The sequence below is a fragment of the Pteronotus mesoamericanus genome, unplaced genomic scaffold (genome assembly GCF_021234165.1).
Source record: "Pteronotus mesoamericanus isolate MK-2021 breed Mesoamerican mustached bat unplaced genomic scaffold, CSHL_Meso_final contig_90, whole genome shotgun sequence".
Lineage (NCBI taxonomy): Eukaryota > Metazoa > Chordata > Mammalia > Chiroptera > Mormoopidae > Pteronotus > Pteronotus mesoamericanus.
The window spans coordinates 25762831-25788714 of NW_026555277.1; positions in this window are offsets into that span (position 1 = coordinate 25762831).

Genomic DNA, 25884 nt, shown 5'->3' on the forward strand with positions numbered 1-25884 from the left:
TTCTCTTCACAGTTTTCCTCACCAGTCTTTTCCCAGGCACCAGCCCACCCTGCTGCCGCCTCTACCCAGCTGAAGTCACATTCTTAATCTCTAATTCTGTCATGTGTCACTACTTATGTATCTTTTCCATACATTATCTCATTTAATCCACTCAAAATTAAAACAATCTAAGACATTGTTTCTATTAGTACTTGTAATAACCTCTAGGTTTTTATTTTATTTTGGTTTAAGGCAAAACATGGTGTGTATGATAAGAGAGGTATACCTCAATTTTTGTTTTGTTTTGTTTCTCTAGCGATTACTAGATTCTCCCAATAATTATGATTGAAAGGTCTTTATTCCCCCCATGAGATTAAAATGTCCCATTTAACCTCAGTAAAGTTTTATGAGTTTTGTGTGTTCTTTCTTTCTTCAGCTCCTTTGTTTCTGAGAAAATATCACAAGATTAAATTATTAGAGAATATTCATACATAGCTATTAAATATAAATAATTCTAAATTATAAAGTTATAAACAGTTAGTTTAGAGCTATTTGTTCCCTCACAGTTTTTTTTCAAAAATTATAGCACTCATTACCTTTTTATTCTTTTATGTGTTCTTTAAAAAAACTTTGTCAGTTTTTTTAGTTACATGATATTTTTATTTCAGTTGGAATCATTCTATAAATTTATCCACATGTGATTGAACATCTATAAATTCATTAAGAGGTAATTGAGAGTTAAGTTTTTCCTCTTATTTATTTAAATTGAAAGTTATATTCTTCAATAAAGTATGTTTAAATAATATATTTAGTTTCAATTATGTTAATAATAGAAATCTTTGTCTAATTTCTGACTTTCAGGGAATAACATTTATGTTCTCCCATATGTAGACTATTGGTTCCCTGAGTGATACTATCTTTCTCATTCTTTTTATATATTTTTATTTATAAATAGCTATTTAATTATGCCAAATGATTTTATTTGTAAGAAATATATTTATTTTATCGTAACATACATATTATAAGTATATAAACTTTTGATATGAATTTCTGTGTTTGTTGCATTGTAGGTCACTTATACATACTGAAATTTTTGTGGGAGACTAAGCATATGGCCCATTTCTCAAAATTAAGTAGATTGTAGGGTAAATAGTAAATACATAATAAGAGTAGTGATGATAATAACAATTAAAATATATTGCACTGCTTCTTTATTTGCATTCAACCACTTAATGTCACAATAACTCAGAAACTGATTTTTTTCAATTGTATACATGAAGCCACTGAGTCTTCCAGAGACAGACCAAGTTGTTTCGATTATATTTAGTAAGCTGTAAGTTAGGATTTAAATGTATTTTTGTCTATTTCCAAAGCCCAAATCTCTTAGCTAATATATTATTGATTCAAACTTTAAGCCATTTAAACAATATTTCTTGATCGAAAAGAGAATCTAGTTCCTTACAATAATTTACTCTGTGTGTAATACTTTTTTATTTATGTTGATACTACCAGATAAGTTATGATTCATGACTTTATATCTTAATTTTCATTTAATGCTTGTATTTCTTTCTGAAATTTTACATCATATGCACTTAATATTGCTTTGCTTTTCTTTTAAAAATCAAAATTTTACTTGTTGAACTTTGAGTCTCATTTTGTTTTAATTCTTATAAGTAACATTTACCTGATTTATGTTTGATTAACTGACAAAGGGTATCTATATTTTAAAATAGTTTTAATCATTTATGATTTTATCATAGGTGGTAGAGTTATACTTATATGTTTTATATTTATGTACATTTTTTCTTTAAATTTCCAAGTCTGATTCCATGATTGATCATTTTCTTCTTTTCTAATTTTACAATATATCCTACTTAAATATTTTACTAATAATATTTACTTTAAAAATCATCTAATCATATATTATCCTATACTTTTGGATTAGGAACAATGTAATAATTGTGGCATGACTTTATTATATATGAAGATTTTAGTATGCTATATTATTCCTCTTCCAACCATGTCCAAAAGTATACTCATGGTTTGGAATTAAAATCCCAGATGATGGTGAATTTTTGTTTTATTTTCTTTTGGCATGTTTTCTAACAAAAAAAAAACAAGTTTTGTTTTTTGTATGTATCTACAATGTGTATGTTTTCCTCATGTAGCCACCATATCGTGGTCCTTTGATCCCTTGCAACCCAATGCACAAGTTCTTTCTTACTTTCTCTGATTGACTCAAGCAGCTCTTGGAATCAGCGTTTCCAGAAGTGGATATGAATAGTAAGCTTCTGAGCTCCTCTACATCTGAGGAAGCCTTTACAAATGAGCTTCCCCTTGATTAAGAAGTACAAATTGTTAGTTACAGGACAGCCATGGGGATGCAAAGTACAGTATAGGAAATGGAGTAGCCCAAGAACTTATACTCATGACCCATAGACATGAACAATGGTGTGGGGATTGCCTGACGGAGTAGGGAGTGCTTGCAAAGGGGCGAAAATCAGGACAACTGCAATAGCACAATGAATAAAATATAATTTAAAAAACAAACGAGCTTCCCCTCAATGTAGAACCTGCACTGAAAGCAATGTCTCTTAAAAGCATGTACACAAGCCCTCTGGCCCCTGGAGTTGTCTGTTGTCCTGCTGAGGAGAAATATATGTCCAGCTTGCTTTTTTTCTTCTGTTGATAAACTTGTCTCTCTTCTTTAATACTTGCAAAACATTTTTTTCAACCTCAGGTCTGAGTTATTTGGTATCTGACAGGAGACTACTCCCTGGGGGCAATGATCCAATTCAGTAACGGTGAACGTAGATGTTTTTAACAGACTCAGAACTGCATTTTATGTTAGTTACCATTAAATTTCACCAAATCTTACTATAAGACAAATTGTAAGGAAGTATGTTAGAAAAACAAATGTCAGGTCCGGAAAGCAAAGGAAAAGTAATAAAAATTAACATGCTCATATCCAACACAGAGCCCTAGCCAAATATAAAATAAAGATACAAAGAGACCACATAAAAAAGGCAGGTTAAACTCTCAGGAAGTCCGGCGGATGGACTTCCTGAAATCACAAAGTTATAGGAGAAGGCAATGGAGTACTAGAAACAATTGTCACTACTTAAGAAAAAGATGCAGTGAAAGTGAATGCTGCTCAATGTCTGGAACATTCTGAAGTTGAAGAGTGACAGTGTCTGAAGGGCACAGGCAACAGTGCTGGTCCTCAGAATGCCTCCAGCTTGCAGAGCAACCCCAGCAGCTTGAGAATTCCCTGGGAAGCGTTTCTCAGGCATTAACAGTTGTAGCAAAGGCAATACCCGCTGGCAGGTATAAAATGCCCACTCACAAGGGAACCTGTGGATGGTTTTACCCAATGGCTCCCTCAGTTCACCATGAAGGTGCCAGAAATATGGGGGCCAAAGAAAAAAATGAAAGCCAGAAGATGATATTCTGCAAGAAAATAAATGACAGCTCAATACGTGACTGCCACTTTTGCTAATTTAAGCATTAATAAAGTAAACTATCTTGAAGGTCATCCTATGTGAAGAGACACTTACACAGCTGCAGTTTGACAATTGGTAAAATAAATAGAAATAACCTCCTGATGGAAGATTTTTTCCAACTGAGAATAAACTCATTGGTGGTGGTCTCTGGGGAGACCTAAATTGGTTACATTCTGTTAAAGCGAATACAAGGAAGGATTCTCAATCCTCTAGGTCTCAGGCATCACAGAATCACTGCCATAGACTTCGGCAACATTTTATACTTCATTTCAGAAATAAAGATTCCTGGATTAACTACTAGAGATGCTAAGGATTGACTTTTTGTTGCTGTTGTTTTCTGGGAGTTGGAACAATGCTTGGATAAATGAGTTTGCCCTAGGATTGCTTCAGACCCGTACAAGAGTTGGCATAGAGTTCATTATACTTCTGAGATCCTGAAGGATTACATTATCATGGACTGAATTCCATTCCTTTAGATTTGACTTGTTGAAGCCCTAACCCCCAGTACCCCAGGATGCATGTATTTGGAGATAAGGTCTTAATGAGATGATTAGAGTAAAATGGCTTCTGTAGGGGAGCCCTGATCCAATATGACTGGTATCCTCACGGACCACACAAAGAGACACCAGACATGTGCACCAATGAAAGGATGAGCATATAGGGATACAATGAAGAGAAAAGCCTCAGAAGAAACCAACCCTGCTGACACCTTCGTCTTGGACTTGCAGTCTCCAAAATTGTGAGAAAATAGATTTCTGTTGTTTAAACCACCCAGTTGGTAGTATTTTGTTATGAAAGCCCTGATAAACTGATACACACGGCTGTTCCAGTGGAAAACAGTGAGAGGACCAATGACGCCCAGACTTCAGCTCCACCAGGGAGAAGGAAGCCATCTAGCTAAGAGCAAGCAGAATAAAAAACTGGGAAGGACTTTAATTTCTTTGAACAATTTAAGATTGTTGAATTGTTTTTGTACTTGAACTCATGAAAACAAGGTAACTTCCTTTGGCCTTGAATTTAGAACAGCATAGGGACTTCATATTGAATTTATCTATTTCCAGTAATTCAATTTGGGGAAGGAAGTGAATTTTTACCTTGCAACATGTTTATGTTGCTGGAATATTATAATAACAGTATCTTCTTTTGTCAATTAATCTTATTATAGACCTCTCAAAGCCTTTAAGATAAATGAGGCTTAATTTAATTTGGGATAGAAAGTAAAAGGGTATGAATTTTCATCTTTGACTTTAGTGTGAGGTTGTGGGTGATTTAATTACTATATGGAATTATCCATACCATGGCTTTCTGGAGGCAAAATGTCCTGTAACCACGAGTAGTCCCAGAAGGATATCTGAAAAGACAGTTATCAGATAACACACATATAGAGACAAATACACACACATAAATATTGAAAAAACAACAAGATGGACCTCTCAAGAATACTCTCAAGTATTGGAAGGACTACATTGGTAAGCTACTTATTCGGGAGAGGCATTGGTGACACCCAAAGTTGTATATTGAGAAAAAGATGGTTGAACTTTTTTCTGAGGAGACTAGCTCTGGTTAGCTGTAGGGTTTTTGACTGGTTAGTAAGTTTGCACCTTTGGGAAGAGAACTGAATTTCTTAATATAATAAAAGAGAGCCTGAAAGCTATAAATAGTGATCTTTCTTAGTTATCCTCTGGCTTTATTCCACGTGGTATTTATCCTTCTCTATAAATGTGTTAAAAATATTAATGGCATGTAAATTTAGAGGACTACCAGCCTATGAGCATGGCAGGCGTACCAATGCGGATAGACCTTCTCTGACACTGAGACTCCATCAAATTAAGAGCCCTGGTAGAAGATATTGAAGGAGTTTTTGTTTTTGTTTTTCTTAAACTTGTTGAACTGTCATGAAACCTTGGCACAAGGCACGCAGGCTATTTGATTCTACAGAGAAAGGTCGGGGTGGTCGCTAACGTTTATTGAATTTGAATGAGTGTAAAAAATTTTCCTTATTAATTGCCAGGCAGGAAATCCAATAGAGCACAGAGTCTAAGACTCTGAGAAAAGATATATGGAGTAAGTTACTTAAAATCAAGAAACCCAAACCTTTTCTGACATACTAGAAAAGCTAAGACTGCCAATGAATGACTGCTGATTTCTGGTCTTATCAAATAGGTAAGCCCTGGGCTGCACAGGGGAAGCCTGTCTACCAAAGTTTAGTATAAGACCCCATCTCACCCTTCTGAGATTTATGATGTCCAGCTCCCATTAGAGCATATGCGAAGAACTTCATTCAGGATTATTGCACTAATATCAAATCTACACTAGGTTGGGGTTCAAAAAACTGCCCTATTGAAACTGCTTTGTTAGTCTTCACATGAAGTATGAGATCGGCTAATGCAGTATCTCATATTATTGATGAGAAAATTGTGTTAAAGGAAGTTAAATAACATATCTAATTTCATACAATTAATCAGTGGCCTAGCTTGCAACTAAGACTTACCCTAAAATGTATCACTTACCGAGATACTACTGAATCTTCCAGTAAAAAAATGTATAGACATCATATTTACATTGAGTATTAGCCAATGTGGAAGGCTAGCCTCACATATGATTTTTAAAAAGTTTATTGAAATAATGTACCAGACACTTAATAATGCTTTAAGAAAAAAAGAACTCAGAGAGGTAAAGGAAATATCTATAATATACAAGTATGGATATAGTCTTATTCTCCTCTTGGAAAATAATTCAATAGATTCATGATTTATATTGAGAAAGCCTTAGTCAGTTCAAGAGTGAGGGCACAACCTTAAGCTGCTCAGTTGAGCGGTATTTATTTAGCATATCCTCTGAGTTTCTTGCTTTTCTTAGGAAAGCCCAAGGTGCAGTTAAAGATCCTTTTACTTTTTCTTAAACAAAAAATGTGCCTCAAACATTATAAGGAAGAAGAAAAAACAGAAGAATAACAAATTAAGGAATATGGGAAAATGGCAAAGGGAGGGGTAGGAAGAGGTTGTTCTGGTTGCTAATGATGCATTCCAATGGAATTACAGTCTAACATTTCTTTCACAGAGACTAACACTGTGGCCACACATTAACTGGGGATTCTAATTTCAACTCATACTATGCCCTAAGGCTAAAACCCCTCCCTTTTCTACTTCCTTTTCTGTTTCCTTCCTTTTCTTCCTCAATTCTCTCTTCCCAGGCCAAACAATGTTATCTGTTAGAAGAGTGTGAGGTTGCTTTGTGATATATATTGGATTTTAATAACTCCAAGGTAACCTCTTAACTTGATGCTGGGACCTGCAAACTAAGGGTTACACCTTTAAAACCTATAAACCTTTTTCTACCACTCTAAATGCCCTTCAGTTATTTATTACAGCATGAATAAATATCAGATTCACTTATGAGAGCAAATTTTACAAAGAAAGGCTAGTCATATGCTGGGCATCATCCCAGTCCAAATTCTTGGACTGCTCTCTACTCTGGGAGAGAAGAAACAAGTTGTGAAAGGAAATGTTGGTCATTCTCAAAGTCAGGACTCGGTTCTTTTCCTGAAAGACTGCCTTTGATATGTCTGAGATAAACTAATTTCATCTGGACATCCTGGGGACCTTACTGTTAAAAGTTGAAAAAATACAGCCCCGGCTGGTGCACCTCAGTGGATTGAGCGTCAGCCTATGAACTGAAAGTTGGCCAGTTCAATTCTCAGTCAGGGCGCATGCCTGGGTTGCAGGCCAGATCTCCAGCTGGAGTCACGTGAAAGGCAACCAATCGATGTATCTCTCACACATCAATTTTTCTCTCCCTCTCTTTTTCCCTCCCTTCTGGTCTCTAAAATTAAGTAAATGAAATCTTTAAAAAGAAGTTGATAAAATGCAATTTTGTTTCACAAACTTATATAAATTCCCATCTGTTTTCTTTTTAAAAAAAAAAAATGCTTTTGAATTCACACCCTGCATTTCTGTCCCCTGCTTTGTAAAAATATTCTGCAACACATATTCTACTTATGTATCATTAGTAACACTGAATGCTCATAGAGGCCAATCTCAGTTGCATATAATACCATAGAAGCTCTTTTTAAAAAAAAAATTTTCTTATCTATTTTTATGCTTTAAAGGAAGAAGGCAAAAACCTCCAAGTGTTTCTCCTTTCTTTTTTGCTCTGTATCTCATAACGCAAGTTATATCATTGACACAATAATGGTTTGCAAGCTATTACAATTTGAAAAATGTCAAAATGCAATCTTAAATAATAGCTTTAAATGATAGAAAACCTTTCTGTACCATTGCTACTACTTCTCATGACACAAAGCAAGATACTTTGCATTTAGATATTTTGTTGTCCTGGTACAATTTTTTATACTAAGTTCTCTTTAAATATCAACCAACAAGTTATTTTTGGAAAAAAAAAAATAAGCTGTAGACAGAGAGTGAGAAGAGAGGTATTAAAAGAGAAAAACCAGAGAAAAATAGAGAAAAAAGTGTGAAAAGCTGGAGCTCGATATTCATCTATGGTCAATGATGGCTATTGATGTCACCTGCTTAAAAACAAGCATCTCTTCTATTTTTGCCAAGGTTGAGGTCCATACATAATTTCCGTGGGCCTCAAATGTCTCATTTGAAACACTGTGTGTCAGATTAGATTATCTCAAGCCCTGTTATCTTACTTAAATGAGCTTTGTATATGGTTGCCAGGTTTCAGCCCTAATGGCTTTTGTGTAGCAGCTATCACTAGAGAGAAAGAATTGTTAGTATGTCAAATGGTATGGTCAATCTTGACCACAAGATAAATTAGGCTTCTGGTTACATGTTCCTATGGCTGTTTGTTGACATGTGTTTGAGTTGCTATTGAGTCGTAGGAAAGCAAAATTGTGTAACATTCCTATTTATCATTTAGATTTCACCATGTTGTTTCTATATAAACTTTATTTTAGAAAACTAAATGCAGTACTTTTCCTTATGTTTCTGTCAATATCACTGCTAAGTTGATAGGAGATCTCTACAGGTGACAATCGATTAGTCCCCCAGGACATTACTCAAAATCCATGAAGTGTCATTGATGCCCTTGTCGTGTGCAAGTTGTCTTGCAGAATAGTACTTAATGATCGCTTACAATTTTTTGCCATTTTCCTCCTGAGAAATGTAAACCTAGTAGGAAATAGTTCCCGTCCCTCAGGAATGCACACACACAAATCTAGCTACAGTTCTCTGTGGCCTACATATAGATAATGATAGTAGGATATAGCGAAGTGTCTGGCACACAATAGGCACTTAGTAAACATTTGCTGACAAGTGAATAGTTGACCTTTTCACATCCTCCCTGAATTTCCTTGGAGTGTACATACACTTTTAAAAATAATAACAACAAATAGGTAATTCCTATTCTAAAGAACTAAAAACCCACAATCAGAATTTCAATCAATTAAATAAGGAATTGGTCATGGGTCCTATTCAATATCATGTTGTCCTGTCTGGAAATAATTGCTGGAAGAAACAGATGTCTTGTTGTACCACTTGATAAAAATTCACTTTTTCAGAAGAAACTGCAGATTCATGAGAAAACTTGAACACTTTTGTGGGCTCTTCTCCCATGATGCCATCCATCACCAGGGCCAGAATGGAGCTGTTTTGCTGGAGTGCATCATTAGCAGCCTCATCCAGCCATCCTATCTTACGCCTCCACAGCGCTCAGCTGCTGTTCCCACCTGGCACCAGAAATGCAGCTCATGGAAAGAAACAGCAAAAGGAAATAAAACAAGAACAAGACACTGGGATAGGAGCCAGATGAGGTGGAATGAGCAGAGGGGCTGGAAGAAATGGAATCTGAATTCTAATTTATGCATTGCCACAATCTCTCTTTAAGAATGTTGGTCCCGTCTCTTTCATCATTCTCCTGTCTCTCAAAAGTTTATAAGATGTAGGAAAATAGAGAAAAGGAGAGATTATGTGAGTGGTATAGAAATGTCAATTAAGCCAACTTTTGAGTTAAGGGAAAACCCAGTTAACATCAAGAAAAGGAACTGAAGAGGTGAGAGCAAATCCTATGCTGGGATAATCCATGACAGCAGTTCTGCCATTTTCTGTCTGTAAGTAAGGGAAACTTTGATTGAGAGAGAGAATTTCAGAGTTTGAAAAGGATGAGGAAATTCAGGAGCTTTCTGATCTCAAACCTTGTGTTCCAGATCTGTGGGTGTCCAACATTTTCTAAGGTTTCATGATTCTGGAACTTAAACATTTAATTATTTAGAGTTAGATGGACTAGCTTGAGCCAAACAAAGCAAAAGCTAGTGCTAGTTAGCATGAGATTTTCTCCTCCTGATACATGAAGGAGAAAAAAATATTGAATGTCATTGAAAGTGCTAAAAGTATTTAGACAAGTACAGGTCAAAAAAGAGCAAACAAGATGAAGATTTAGGACAGACTCATGATGTGACTACCATGGAGTAGTAGAAATGATTATTATACAGATTTGTAGTAAGTTTCATGGGGATATTTCTATCTATATTTTTTCTCTATATATAATAGAGACTGTATATATATTTAATAAAACTCTATAGATTATATATATACACATACTATATATTTGTCAAAGGTGTTCAAAATTGTACACTTTAACATAAGTGTATCTTAATTAAATGTGTATATATATCTCAAAACCAGAAGAAATATATCTGTACATCATAATGAAACACCTAGAAACTATTTTCAATCAACTATATTGAGAGATAATCTGCATAAAATATAAATCACACAATATATGTATGTTTACCATCAATGACTTTTGAAAATGTAGATATTGGGTTGGCCAAAAAGTTCATTTGGTTTTTTTCCCCCATAAGATGGATCTACTAGTGCTTAATTGTCTTTAACTTCATTCAGAACAATTTTGATAGATTGTATCGTGACAGTTGTCATATCAGTGTGCATTTAAAAAAAGATTATCAAAATTGGTGAATTTTTGTGTAGCCATTTTAATATCAGAGATGGAAGAAAATACTCAACATTTCCTGCATATTATGCTTTATTATTTCAAAAAATGTAAAAATGCAACTGAAATTCAAAAAAAAAGGTTTGTGCAGTGTATAGAGAAGGTGCTGGGACTGATCAAATGTGTCAAAAGTGGTTTGTGAAGTTTGGTGCTGGAGGTTTCTTGCTGGATGACACTCTACAGTTGGATAGACCAGTTGAAGTTGATAGCAATCAGATTGAGACATTAATTGAGATCAATCATTGTTATACCACACAGGAGACAGCTGACATACTCAAAATATCCAAACCAATAAAGTTATTGGTGAAAATGAAAAATGCATCTTTAATTTTACATCAAAAACCATGAGACCTTTTTGGACAACCCTACCTATGTGACCAGCATGCCAATTAAAATATAGAACATTTTAATCTTCCAGAAAATTATCTTTCACCCTTCTGCAGCCAGTCTTCTCCATGCCACTCCCTGAAAACAGAAAACCACTGCAGGAATTTTTTACTAGGATATTTTTTTTTCTGGTTTTGAACTTGTTATAATTGGAATCTCTTGTGATCAGCTTCTTTTTTTCCAACAAAATATCTGAGATTTATTTGTGTTGTTTGGTTTATAGTACTTTATTCATTTTTACTTCTGCATAATTTTCACTAGAGACTCGAAAAGACTTAAGGAAAAAATATCTGTCTACTGAGAAAGAGGTGAAAAAATATTATTTTATTTTGATTTAAATTTTTTCTTTGGATCTGCATCATTTTAATTGTTTTGTCTTATATATAATTAGTGTTTTTTTCTCACCGCATATAAATGTTTCTCTTTGTGGGTTTTCAAGGTTTACTTGCACTAAATGTGCTGTGTGTTATTTTTATTTTTCACACTTTAGATTTAATTATGCTTCCTGAATGAAATTATTTTTATGGATTCTGAAAATTTTTCTTTCTTTTTTTGTTTCTTTTAGAAATATTACCTCTCCCACATTCATTTATTTCATGGATATCTACATTTGACACCTGTTAGATCTTCTTATTTTATCCCTCTTAGTTCATATGGGTTCTTTCATATTTTCTGTTTCTGTGCCTTGAAGTCCCTAATAGAGGTTAAGTGTTTTATTATGAATTTTAGAAACTTTTGAGTTTGAATGAGAAGAAATTAGGGACTGAGAAAGATGCCAAAATTCACAGACACAAACCAAGAACTGTGTCTTCAGATATCACACAGAACATCCAAGGAGAGGAGAAATTTACCTTAATGACAATGCAAATTAATTACCAGATGTGTATGTCATATTTGGCAGTGAGTGTACAGAGAAAGAAGTGTTTATGAGAGAGTGAATGGCTTTAGGTTCATTATTTAATCTTTCCACATTGTAATTTTTTTAATCTGTGAAAATATACAAAATAATAGCAATTGCCTGGTGCTTTGTAATCACTAAGATAATGTTTTTAAATCAGTGAGTTTTGTAACTGGCACATTGAAAACAGCAATAAGTGAGATTAAATCGGGGGTTATAATAATAAAAATAATAGTGGAAAATCTTCCTGGTGATACGGATGAGAGGATTCATATGAGAAAGAAGAATAGGAGTTGCCTAGAGAAATGGGAGAAATGGAGGGGAGAGTACCATCCTAAAAGGAGGAAACTGATACTGATGCAGGCATTCTGGGGCCTGGGAACCCACGGGTTCATGACCCATTGTGGGTTCTTAGTGTTGCACGAGAAAGAATTCAAACACAAGCCAAAATAGAGTTTAAAATGAAAGTGAATTTATTAGTGAAACAAAGAATTAGCTACTCCACAGATACAGCAGCCCCCTGTTAATTTGCTTCTTTTATTGAGGTTCATTTGATCAAAGGGGTACGGTATTTAAAAAAGGGATGGAATAATCAGGATCTTCCCAGGAAATTGATGGATGGAGATTTTTCGGAGGAGCTCCATCAGTCATTTTGTGTCTTTATATGGACTTTCTAGTCCCCATCATGGCAGTGGGAGGGGTGTCGTTTAGTATGCTCATGTATTGCAATGAGTATATAATGAAGCCAGGGGTTACCATTAGGTGAAGTTGGTCACCATGTTGGATCAACCTGGCCTCTGCTGGTTTTAAGCCATGACTCTGTTGGGGAGAATTCTTCCTTCCTCTTGACAGCTCTGGTAGCTTTATCTGTTGCAGTTGTTCTGCCACATACCCTATCTCAGCAGGCATCAAGAGTTTACATTTACTGAACACTCAGTATGTGCCAGACACTATACCAGGGATGCTAAACTACAGTAGCTGGACCCAATCTGGCCTGCTGGATATGTGTTTTTGTAAACAATGCTCTATTGGAACTCAGCCATGATCATTTGTTTACATATTGTCTATGGCTGCTAATGCACAAGTTAAGTACTTACGACAGAGACTGAGTAGGCCTTATGGTACACAAAATGTATCTATCTGGCCTTAGAAGTAAAAGTTTGCTGACCTCTGAACTATACTAAGAACCAAGAACTAAAAAGTAAATTGCCTCATTTAATCATCACAGTATTTAATGTCTAAGAAAAATAAAATGTGGTCAGTTAAGGAATAACAATTACTCAAAAGTACCTTAAGTATAATACTGAGTTGCACAGAGAGTGTGTGGGTGAAGGATGAGAACTGGGGTGAGGAAGGCAAATTACAGCCTGTTTTAAAATAGTTTATTCACAAACATTTGAAAGTAATGGCGAGGAAAGTGAGAAACTAACCTGGTCACATGGAGTATACATTTCCACAAACAGGTGCATGGCTACCTGCATAGGAGGCAAAGAACAGACCCTCATCTACTTCTTCCCATTACAAATTAGTCTCTACTCACCTATTTGCTGTTTGTATTTACTTAGTGTCTGTAAGTCAATTTGTCTGTCATTCCCAAGAATTAAGCTACCAAAAGATTTCCTTGCCTTTTCTCATGCTTTCCTTTGCATCCCTTTCTTATTCCTCACGTATCCTCAAGATTTCTGTGTGTGGATTTTTTTTTTTACCTGCAATTACATTTTATCAGAGCTTCTTAATTTTTGAACAGTCATAGCCTATATCAACTCTGACTCTTATTCTGCTCTCTCTTGCCAAGATTTTTCCAGGCTTATGAGTCAATGTTTAAAATAATCTACAGGAACTGAGCTGTAATGAACATAGACTATATCACTCTCAGGAGAGGGCTGCTATTTCCTAAGGTGGCAGACATACATAAGCCATGAACATCAACTCTCATTCCCCAAAGCAAATGTTTGCATTGCAGTTCATTTTCAAGAAGGTCACAATGAGCTTACCTTAAGGAGCTCCTGGAACACAATGCCTAGCATAATTGTTGAATTCTCATGAGTGAAATGAAATCACTGATTGAGATATATGGGTTATGCAGATTTATGGAGAGGAGGAAAGAAAAGATGTTCTCACATGGTCAGGAAAGTCTTCTCAAATGAGAAAAGTTAACATTTAAACTGGAACTTTAAAAAATGCATTATAATCAAGCACAGCTGTAAGGATAACAACACACAAGGGGACAGGTAGCCTCCAAGACTAATCAAGAATGGTGAGGGCATTGTATTCTGTCAAAGTAATTTAATTAATGTTTAGCCCTTCTCCCTTCCTTCCTTCCTTCCTCCCTCCCTTCCTTCCTTCCTTCCTTCCTTCCTTCCTTCCTTCCTTCCTTCCTTCCTTCCTTCCTTCTTTCCTTCCTTCCCTCATTCATAGTTTCACTTATCCAATTTCCATTTAGCAATCATTCCAAGTGCTGGGCAAGTCCATAAGGATTTAGAGATAAAGAATTTGTGGAGTTCAAAATGCTGTGTGGCCAATAGACATATATATATATATATATATAAATATCATATACATATAATTACATAGTATATACAGTATATGTATACACCTATATAGTAATTGCATAATCATTTACCAAACATCTTGTGTTAGTTGTCATTCTAAAATTATCCATAATTTTGTAATAGCTAGCAAATTTGGTATTCATATAGCTGCAGAGGTTCATAGAGGTTAACCAAATTGCTCAAGGACATACTGCTTCTAAGTGGAAGAGATGGAAATTTAACCCAAGGTTCTGTGGCTAGAACTAACTGTATATTCTTTCTTCTATGTCATGTTGCCTCTCTGGGAGATGTGACAATTGCAACAACAGGAACTTAGCAAAGAAGTTGAGTTAGCACAGTAGAAGCACAGGGTCCTGCAAGAGTGCAGTGGTTGTTAGGAATATTTTTAGTATGATCACTTGAGCTCATAGTTCTGTTGGAGAGAAAACCACCTTGTGCATGTATCAGTGAAGGAATGAACCTTTCTTTTATTGAAGGATATTTTGCAGCTGGTATCTAGAACTGGAGACTCTTCAGTAAAATATTCATCCTGCTAGCCATCTTAGTCCCTGGCTTAGTTCTTTTCACCATCTAGCAGAGGTGTCCAACCTGGAGCCTGCAGGCCACATGCGGCCCAGGATGACTATGAATGCGGTCCAACACAAAATTGTAAATTTACTTAAGACCTTTTTTTTGCTCATCAGTTTTTGTTAGTGTTTGTGTATTTAACGTGTGTCCCAAGACAACTCTTCTTCCAATGTGGCCCAGAGATGCCAAAATGTTGGAGGCCCCTGAAAGAGAAAGGCTGACCTGAAAGATTGCCTCACACCTAAAATCAGGGTTAATGTAAAATAACTGAATTTGCCTATATTAAATTGAAAACACCCAGGATGATTTACATTTGAATCTTTTCCAATCTGAATTCCAGGCAAGCACTAAGGTTTGCTCTTCTCATTAAAGAGCTATATACCATATAAGTAACAAAAGAATGGTGAGAGTAAGTTTTGAATCAAAAGTAATTGAAGTTACAGGTTTAAATGTATACTAGCATCTTTCTGCGTAAGCTGAAGCCCTAATTAAATGCACTGTATGTTGTAATAAAGTTTAATGTTTTATTTTTAAAGACTGAATTGTCCTATATTTCGAGAGTCCCTGCAATAGTCTGAGCCAATGCTTCTCAAAGTTTAATGTGCATACAAATCACCAGGGGATCTTTAAAAATGATGACTCTGGTTCTTTAGGTCTGGAATGAAACCTAGGGTTCTGTATTTCTGACTGATGCTCAGTTGATTGACTGACCAGCAGAGCTCATCGAACTAGTGAGGGGTGAAAATATTGGAATGGCAAGGCATGAACTGTGGCTGTGCCTGGTTTTCTCGCCATCCCACTTTCACTTCGGCTTCAGATATATACTAGTTGGGGTATTCCAAAGAAATAGAACCAATAGGCGGTACAAGGGGATTTATTTATTTAAAAATTGTACATTTAATCTTACATGTTTAAACAGGTTTCACCTTCAAAGTACTTTCTATTTGATGCAATGTACCTATTGAGATGTATTTTTTCCCACTGCCCAGAACAGTTTTTGAACTCATTGATTTTGATGCCTTTTGGTGCTTCTGCCATTTTTTGTTTCACCTCTTTAGCATTGGCAAAATGTTTCCAGTTGAGGACTTTTTTCATCTGGGGAAACAAAAAAAAGGTCGTTCAGGGTAGGATTGGGTGAATGGGGGTGGGTCATGGGAGTCATGCTGTTTTGGTCAAAAACTGCTGAACACTCAGTGTGGTGTGGGCAGGTGTTCTCATAAATTGGTGTGGGCAGGTGTTCTCATAAATCACAGTCATGAAATTCACTGAAGCCGAATGCAGACCTCACAACAATACCAGTTGGTACACTGATGCAGATGGGTTCCTAGACCACTCATGTAGCAGGGAAACCTGTCCTACAAGAGGTCAGCTCTCCAGAAGATAGTTGTTTTTTGAGACATGTTAATATAAAATATCACATTACAAATTCTATAGATTCTAAATTACATTATATATTTTATAGACATAGACCTTTATTGACATATTTATATATGGACTTAGAGTTATATACTTAATATAGCTATTAAAATATTTAACATATTAAATATATCCATATTAACCTTGATCTTAGATACCTATATATCTCTCTATGTCTGTATATCTGTATGTCATTTATACTTATGTCTATATCTCTATATCTCTATCTCTATTTATGTATCTACTTATATCTGGATATTTATCATGGAGAATTGGTTTATGTAATAACGGGGTCTGAAATGTCCCACAATGTATGTCTGCAAGCTGGAGACTGGTAGTACCGTCCCAGTTTCAGTCTGAAAGCACAAGAAACAAGGGAGCCAATGGAAAAAATCACAATCCACAGGCAAAGGAAGACTGATGCCCCACCTCCAAAAGACAGAGAGGAAACGAATCCTCTTGTGCTCTGACTTTTGTCCTATTCATGTCCTCAGTGGATTAAACGATGCCCCCCACATGGGGAAAGGATGATCTCTACCTTAGAGCATCCACTAGTTCAAATGCTAATCTTATCTCGAAACACCTTTATTTTCTGCCCCTGGAATAATGTTTAATCTTCACACCCTAAGGCCCAGTCAGTTTGACATATAAAATTGACCATCTTAGGACATATAGGACAAAAAGTAAAACTGATATAACATCTGGAATATATCAAGTAAAAGTGGCACATGGTATGTTCTCCAAAACAGATTTCATTGTATTTCTGAGGCAGTGAGGGACTACAAACTGATTAGAAAATACTCCACACTCTAGGCCGTGCTCTTCCACCATCTACGGTGACAACCAGCTTTTCTCCCATTCTGTCTCACACCGAGAGCTAAACACATACAATAAAAATGAAGCACTAGAAAAGATACCCAAGAAAAGAAGTTTAAAATATAAGCTTAAAAAATATTAGATTTAAATAACATAAAATTTCTGTTACGTTCATATAAAATTTTCCAGTGTTAACTCTCAATTTCCATAACTATCTCCTCACAGACTGCTCCAATATGCAGACCCCACCTTGAGTAGCACGGCCCTGGTGATTGACAGCTCAGCAGATATACAAGTAAACACACTGAGTGCAGGATTGCATAGGATGGAGCACAACGTAAACACTGACAGCCTGTTAACTCTTTACTGGTGATTCTGGGTCCTCCTCAAATGAGTAATAGTGAAATGTTTTTATATTCTATATTTCCTTCCTGTTTAATTCCTTCAGTTGTCTTTCTCTGGCCGACTGCTTCAAAAATATATCTAAATAGCCTCCCCGTTACGGAATTAAGGAGGACATACAAGGTGAAACATGGTCTTTCTTGTGTGAGGCAAAAAAGGACCATTAATTTAGTAGGATTTGACAGCTTCAGAGGACAGTTGTTTGATGGTGCCTGAGTTAGAAAGTCTTTTTGGGTTTGTGTATGTGAATTGAGATAAATATATTTAAGTGATTATTAAATGAGAAAAAACCAGATATTCGTGGCACTTATTTTGTTAATATCAGGACAATCTCTCTCAGTTTATGGATATCCTCCATCTTTATATTTGCAGTCCTTAGACTTTTGAAGTGTGAAAGCCTCATTTAAGAATATGATAAAAACAAAGACTGTAGCACATATGTAGAAGTGTAATGCAGAGTCAGGCTGTCCGAGAACAAGGCCAGCAACCAAGAAGAAATGAGCCTTGGTGGTATTTTTGTACAGGCCTGTCATGTAAGACAGCTCAGCTCTCAGGTGTGCAGATAAATAAGGCAATGTCTTCTAATTTGAGCAAATTTGAATTGAGTTTCTGAGATTTCAGAGAGCTACCTTCTGCATCTAACAGGAGATAAGGAAGAAAAGATGGGTAATAATATGGTTAGATAGGTATAGATTAGGTAGCAGAAAGTTGAAACAGCTGCTGGTGACAAAATTGCTCTCTATTAAGAGAAGTTCATTTCTGAAAGAAGATGATGATGGAGTTGGGGGTTTGGGACAAGTATAGAAGATTCGAACCCATCCTTACATATTTGCTTCCTTACGACCATCCTGGGAAGCAAATATGACTATTGACCTACTTCTTTAAATGTGAAAAATGATACTCAATGAGTTTAGTTAATATATCCAAGGTCACTAAGCTAGGAAATGGCTGACTCTAAACCCTACTCTATGTCCTATACAACAGAGAGTTAGCAAGACAGATAATTCACATTCTTTCTCGAACACAAGAGAAAGACCATGTCATCATTTCCTTGGATTTTTGCAATGTCCTCTGTATTATTTGGGGTTCTCTAGGAAAATGAACCAATGGAAGATAGATTGCTAGCTAGATAGGTAGAGAGAAAGAAATTTGTTGTGAGGTATTGGCTCACATGATTATGGAGTCTGAGAAGTCTCAGAATGCTGAGGGCAGCTGGAGACCCAGCAAAGTTGGTGGTGTAGTTTGAAGGCCTGGGAGCTGGAGAGCCAATGGTATGGACTTAGTCCAGGTCTGAAAGCCTGGCACCAGCAGCACTGGCTGCAGGAGAATACTGATGTCTGAACTCAAACAACTAAGCAGAAAGACCTCAGCCTTCCTCCATATTTTTATTCTGTTCAAACCCTCAACAGATTGGAGGATGTCCACTTATACAGAAGAAGGTGATCTACTTTATACTTTACTCAGTCCATCAGTTCAAATGCAAATCTCTTTTAGAAACATTCTTGCGGACATAACCGGAAGTAATTTTTAACCATCTATCTGGGCATTCTGTGGCCCACTGAAGATGATACATAAAATTAACCATCACAATCTCTTATCTGCTAGACCACAATTTTTTTTTCTTTAAATCCCAAATCCAGACAAAAACTAGATTCATCCTTTTTACTACAGTATTGATCACCTCTTTCTCCTACACAATATATCCCTACTATCTGAAATACTTGAATGGGTATTACTCTTTTCTAAAACCTGAACATCACCTCAGAACCCTGCTGAATCTGACCCCATCTTTAGCCCTATAACATACTTTTATTCTCTACCCACAAGAAACATCTACCTTTATTTGTGTGGTTGTGGGATTAATTAGCTAATCATCTAGAACATGGAAATGTGCCTGGGTACTCTATTTTATACTCATTGTGTAGCATCAAGCCTGGCAGAAGAAGAAGAAGAAAGAGAAGGAGAAGGAGAAGCTAAATACTTGTCCATAAATGCTGTTGAATGAATGAATATTCTAAATGTCCTGTTTGTTGCATATATGCAACCATGAATACTTTAATCGCTATTTCTGCAATCATAGAGCTTTGGTCTACAGGCGTTCTTGCAAACACAAACTTCTGTTTCAGAATTGGAAACTGGAAAGTTGATGCAGACAAGAAAGCATAGAGGCTAGCAGAGTGAGGCAAGCAGCCAGAGCTCTAGTGAGCGGTCTGTTACTTAATCCCAATCTACTTCACTGCATTGGACGGTGCTGGAAAACTGAGTCTGTCCCTGGCAGTACTACTGATTTATGGAAATGTTCAAGACTCAGCACCACTTGTGTATTTCTACCAGAAAGATATTATTTAACAGTGGTGAAGGGAAATGCATTAAAAACAATTATTCAAAAACCAATTTCCCTTGCCAGTTCTATGTGGCATGCTGCTGATACTGCCCCAGATATTTGTGTTTTAATTAACAGCTTTTTTTCGCTTAACATTTTATGCTGCTGCTTCAGGATTTCAAAGCTTAGAAAAATCATGGTTACCTAGCTGTGTGGATAAGGAGGTCCAATATGTTTTCTTAGGAGCTTCCATTTCCTGTGTGTGAGTAGCACTGGTTTATGAAGCAAGTTTTCATACTTTCATTGATGGTATATTCTCTTTCAGAAGAAAACGGTCCCACTTAATTTTGAGCAAAAGGTGAAGTTAGACATCTGGTTAAAATAGATCATAAAATGCACCTTGTAGAGAAGGAACGTCATGATTAAATCAGGCCTAAACATGAGTTTTGTTGAATTATCATGGTAAGCAGGATTCCAATCCTGACCCTAAGTTTTAGCTCTGACACTTTGCAGCTATCTAGTCTCGTCTAATTTAATGTTTGGAGACCTCTTTGCTCTTGGGCTTTTCATAGTGAAAATTAATTTTAAGACTATTTTTCTCTCAAGGGATATAGACATCTCTAATCTGATTGTAACAATTGTCTAACAGTATATATGTCAGTCTCATTACTGTTATGAGGTCAATGTAAAACTCATACTTTTCACCCTTTTATCTGCCTAATTCCATGCATGTATTCCATCTCCCTGAAATATTACATTTTTGGGGGGAAATTTCTTGTCTCTGTACCTTTCACCATGTCTAAGTTGTCCTATTCTTCTGACATAGAATCATAAGTCTCATGGTAATTGTTTATTTAATTTTTTGTCTTAGCCTCTAGACAGACAACACCTTAAAGGCAAAGACCTTTCCTATCTTATATACTACCATCAGTGTCTATCAGAATACCTAGTATATATCAAGCACTAAGTACACAATTTTGTAGAATGGAAATAAGTGGAATGATAGAAAATATATCTCTAAAGGACAATATCTAATAGAACAACATGAATACCATAGCCAGGAGAGTTATTTTAATTTCTTCTGTTCAATGTATAAAAAAGAGAGTGTTTTAATTTGGTAAATAATTAGCACAGATTAATGAGTCTTACTCTTAGAGAGCTAAACCTCTACAGTGATTCACTTGCTAGTATCAAATCAGTCCTATTTCCTTGTCCATATTAACTCAATACAATCATTTTCACTGAGGGATCGAAGGAATGTTGTCACTGTTTGCTGGTGATATGGTTAATTTGTAATATCATTTAAATAACCTTGGAGAGCACTCTCTCACAAGTTTCAGATCCTACTCCAATACCCTATGTAGCATTGTAAGTGGATATATTGGTATTACTTCCTCATTTTGGTCACCCAAACTTAAAGTGTGGATAAGCATGCTTTTTCCACAGTGCTTTTTGAAGGACTAATTAGTTGATGTTTGCAGAGTACCATTGAGATGCTAAGTGTCATGATGCATGAAGCAATGGCTGTGGGTTCCTCTGGGATGGAAATTTCTTGGGAGACAGTGTTAGGAGGACAATGTTCAGTGAACTGGAGTAGCAGTTCACCCCAGAATGCAGCAGCTTACACCAGGGAGGCAGAGCTTTACAAAAATATCCTCCAAATAACTTTCAATGAAACTGGTAACACTTCAAAAGTGGCCATATCTAAATTAAAAGTGAACTGCCGCTCTAGGTCAAGAGCACAATTCCCTTCAACTCTCTGCTTCCTTCGGAAACTAAGCGAAAATAAGCATGATCACTGTGGAGCTCTGGACTTTTTAAGACCAAGGAGATGTCATTTCTTCTCTGTGTGCAGGCTTCTTATTTGCTGATATGAGTGCCCTGTGCCCTGACCCCAACTTAATCTTCAGCTGGTGTAACCAGGATGGATATACCTGGGGCTCAGATGAAATGACAGTGTCTAATCTGCAACCTCTCCTCCTTCCTTCCTGTATTCTCTTCTTCCTCCAAAAGTACTACTGACTTCCTCCTACTTGTCAGGCACTGCTGTAGGAAGAGGCTTGATAGAAAATACATAGAGAAGTGGGGGCTCTTATTTTTCTGAATACCCATGCACTCACCTCAGTGTTCATTTCTCTCCTAATTGTATGGGCCTCTTTAGGTTGAATCATAAATTTGTGAAGGCATAGTATACTTTGGAGAAGCTTACAAGTAAGGAAACTGAGGTGCCGCATATTGGGGTATTTTTTTCCAGTACCATCACTACTACTTCTATCAATACTGATGGTAATATTGACAATTGTGACAGTGACGATGACGCTGATGATGATAATGATGAATGATACCAAACACTCTTTACGATGGGGCTTAGATTTGGGATAGGCATCCTTGTTCCATGGGTCTATACTGAGAAAGCTTTTTTTTTCCCTTTCTTTCTTCTAAGGGAAAACACAGCTCTTCTGAAGTGCACACCAAGGATTATACCATCTGGCAGTTCTTTCAAGTGAAGTCATCTATAGACCTCTCAAAGCTTTTTTAATCACTGAAGGTTTTAGCACTAGTTCACTTTTATTCTTGATGCTTACACATCTTTGGAGATGATCCATCTGGCAATTTAATGTCTCAGTTTTGATTGCCTCAGTTCAAATTGCAGTAAAACACATAACCATGTCTTCTAGTCTTTGAATTTATGACCATAAGCTGCAAGTACAGTCTTGGTACTTCCTGGGAATCCTCAATTCACCTTCTCATTTTCTTCTCTTGGGTGAATAAAAGTCTTAACTCTAATTTTCCTGAGAAAATAGAAGCAAATATAAGTTAACTCTTTTGTCCACCCACGATCACATCTATCAATGATCCTGCACTTATACCAACCTGTTTGTCTTTTTTTTGGTTACAATGATATCTATGATTTTACCAAGGATATTTCCTACACTTGTTCACTGTATTGCCCATTGTCACCTATGTAAAACTTTGCTTCTAAAATTAATTATCCCCTTTCCTGTGCCATTAGTTTATCTTTTCTTACTAGATTCTGCCTGTCAGGAGGCGAGCCCACCATAACATGTTCCATCAGAAATAAAACAAATAAAACGATGCCTAGAACCATTGTTCCATGAAGCATTGGCAATTATCTATCATTTTTCCCCTTCATCTTATAACAAATTTTTTGAAAAGTGTAGCCAGTGTTAATTGTCTTCTCTTTATCTCACATTTCCTTGTGATTCTACTATCTGCAGGCTTTCTTCCCCACAACTTTACTAAATGGCATTTGTCGGAAGAGACTACAATCTCGCCAAACTCAAAAAATCATCATTGTCCTTATTGACGTTTCAATCGCAGTTTACACAATAAATGTTCTTCTTGAAACATATTTTTCAGTTGGCTTCTGTGACACAGAATTCTCTTGATTTTCTTTCTAAGTTACACAGTTTCTTCTCAATATTATTAAGTAACCCTGTTTCCTTTTTCTGAATGATAAATGTTAAATGTTCCAAAATCAAGTCTTAAATTCACCTTTGCTTTATCTTCACTGCTCCCTGAGATGACTTTATCTAATTTCATGACTTTAAATATTGAGGGGGAGGCCTCTGGCTGTGTGGCTCAGTGGACTGGGTGCTGGCCTGCGAATCAAAGGGTTGCCAGTTTAATTCCCCGTCAGGGCACATGCTTAGGTTTCAGGCCAGGTCCCCAGTAGGCAGCATGTGAGAGACAACAACACATTGATGTTTCTCTCTCTTTCTCCCTCCCTTACCCTTTCTAAAAATAAATAAATAAAATCTTTTACAAAATAAAAATAAATATAGAGGAGGAAAAGAGCTTGCCACCCCAAAATAAGCCTCTTTGGAATATTATTTTTAGCTAGTTATTTTCAAGAAAACAAATCCTTTTGACCTTTGCACTAACTGACTAAAAGAATTTAAGAAACTTCTCCAGGAAGAAAGATATCAGGAAGGAACCTGGCAAGACCCATTTGATCAAAGTCCTCTATGTGTCACATTGTTAAAGATGGTAAATACACTTTATTTACCAAATATATGTATCCATCTGTATGTCAGTTGCCTTCCTGCCCTTTGAGGTCGCAACCTGTCCCTCTCCTTTCCTTAGTTCAGGATGGTATATAATAAGCCTTAACTGCCCAATCTGTCCTCTGGTCTCATATTCTTATGGAATCTATATATATGTAATAAATTCGGTTATTGTCTCTTATTAATATATGGAATGTTAATTTGATTATTAGTTGAGTCAGAAGACCTTTCTAGATGTTGAAGGAAATTTTATTCCTCTACCTCCACAATATCATCTATATGCTGACCATATGAGTTCTGTCCAGAAAAAGCCAAACCATTGTTAATATAATGAGAACAGTTTGTGCATCATTGATGCAGCCCAGCAGCCAAGGAGAGTGGACTGGAATGCACATGCATGAACAATGACAACTTCACCGTAGTAGTCAGTGGGAGCAGTAGGTGCTGTTGAGTGAGCATGTGTACTGTGTGGCCGTTGCATTCAAAATGACTGAACAAGTAGAGCAACGAATCTGAATCAAATTTTGTGTTAAGCTTAAACATTCCCCTGCAGAAACTATTCAGATGATTCAGAAGGCCACAGCGATGGGCAACTAATGATGGCAGCTTCATCATGACAACGTGCCTGCTCATGCATCATGTCTCGTGCAGAGTTTTTGGCAAAACATCAAATCATCCAGGTGACTCAGTCCCCATTCAGCCCAGATTTGGTGCCTTGTGACTTCTGGCTTTTCCCAAAACTAAAATGACTTTTAAAAGAGAAGCAATTTCAGACCATTGATGAGATTCAGGAAAATACAATGGGGCAGCTGATGGCAATTGGTAGAAATGTATGAGGTCCCAAGGTGCTTACTTTGAAGGGGCCTAAGGCATCATTGTCCTATGTACAATGTTTCTTGTATCTTAAATCTTCTTCAATTAATGTTAATTGTTATATTACATGGCTGGATACTTTCTGGAGAGACCTATAACTCTGGCTGAATACTCTCTCTCAAGCTTCAGGCTTTCATACACAAATGCCCAATCCCCAGTTCCATACAAGTGGAATGGACCTCTCAAATATATCATTTCCAAAGCAAGTCTTTTGATATCCAATTTTTTTCATTCTCTATGTTCCTCATTTTAATAATGGATACTACCTTGCACTCATCTACTTGGGCATTTTTAGTTTTTCTAATTGACCTTGATGTCATTTTTAGTTTTTCTCATTTCTTAATTGTACTCCTAATCCAGGCACTCTGAAAATCCTGCCAGTTTTTACTTTCAAAGTATATCCTACTGTATGGAGGACATTGAATCATTTCTCTGCCTTCATGTCCCCCTACTACAATTATCCTCAAAGAAACCAGTGAACTTTTAAAATTTGAGTTCACTTTCTCATCTCCTCAAAATCCTGTAATGCCTTTCCATACTATTCTGAAAAATATTTATAGCTGTAAAACCTTAGAAAGTTCTACATATGTGTGTGTCTAATTTCATCTCCTACTACTTTAGACCTTTGGCCTCTTTTTGTGCTTCCAATCCACCACGCTCATTCTTGCCTCAAAGATTTTGTCTTGTTGTTTCCCTGCCTTCAACATTCTTTAATAGACTTACCTCCATAAACCTCTTTCTCTGGCTTTATTCAGGTCTTTGCTCAAAAGTCACTTCCTCTCAACGCCCTGCTGTGCCTTCCCTATCTAAAACATGCCTCTACCAGTCAGTGTCCATGGACTCAGGAGGGTATATCCCTTTTTTCATAGTATTTATTATGACCTATTATTATACAGGATGAAGCAAAAGTAGATTTACCTTGGGTTATGTGAAACCCAGAATTTATTCTTATATTATTTTATTAATTATTGTATTGTTTTCCATATAAACAACTATACACTTACTTTTACCCCACCCTGTATAATAGGCTTATTTGTTATTAACAAGAGGTAGTCTGGGATGGAGAGATATATTTATTTAAAATTTTATGTTCATTTCTACAGTCATTTAGAACAGTACCTGGAATGTAGTATGCTGTCAACTAATTCATGAATCTTAACAT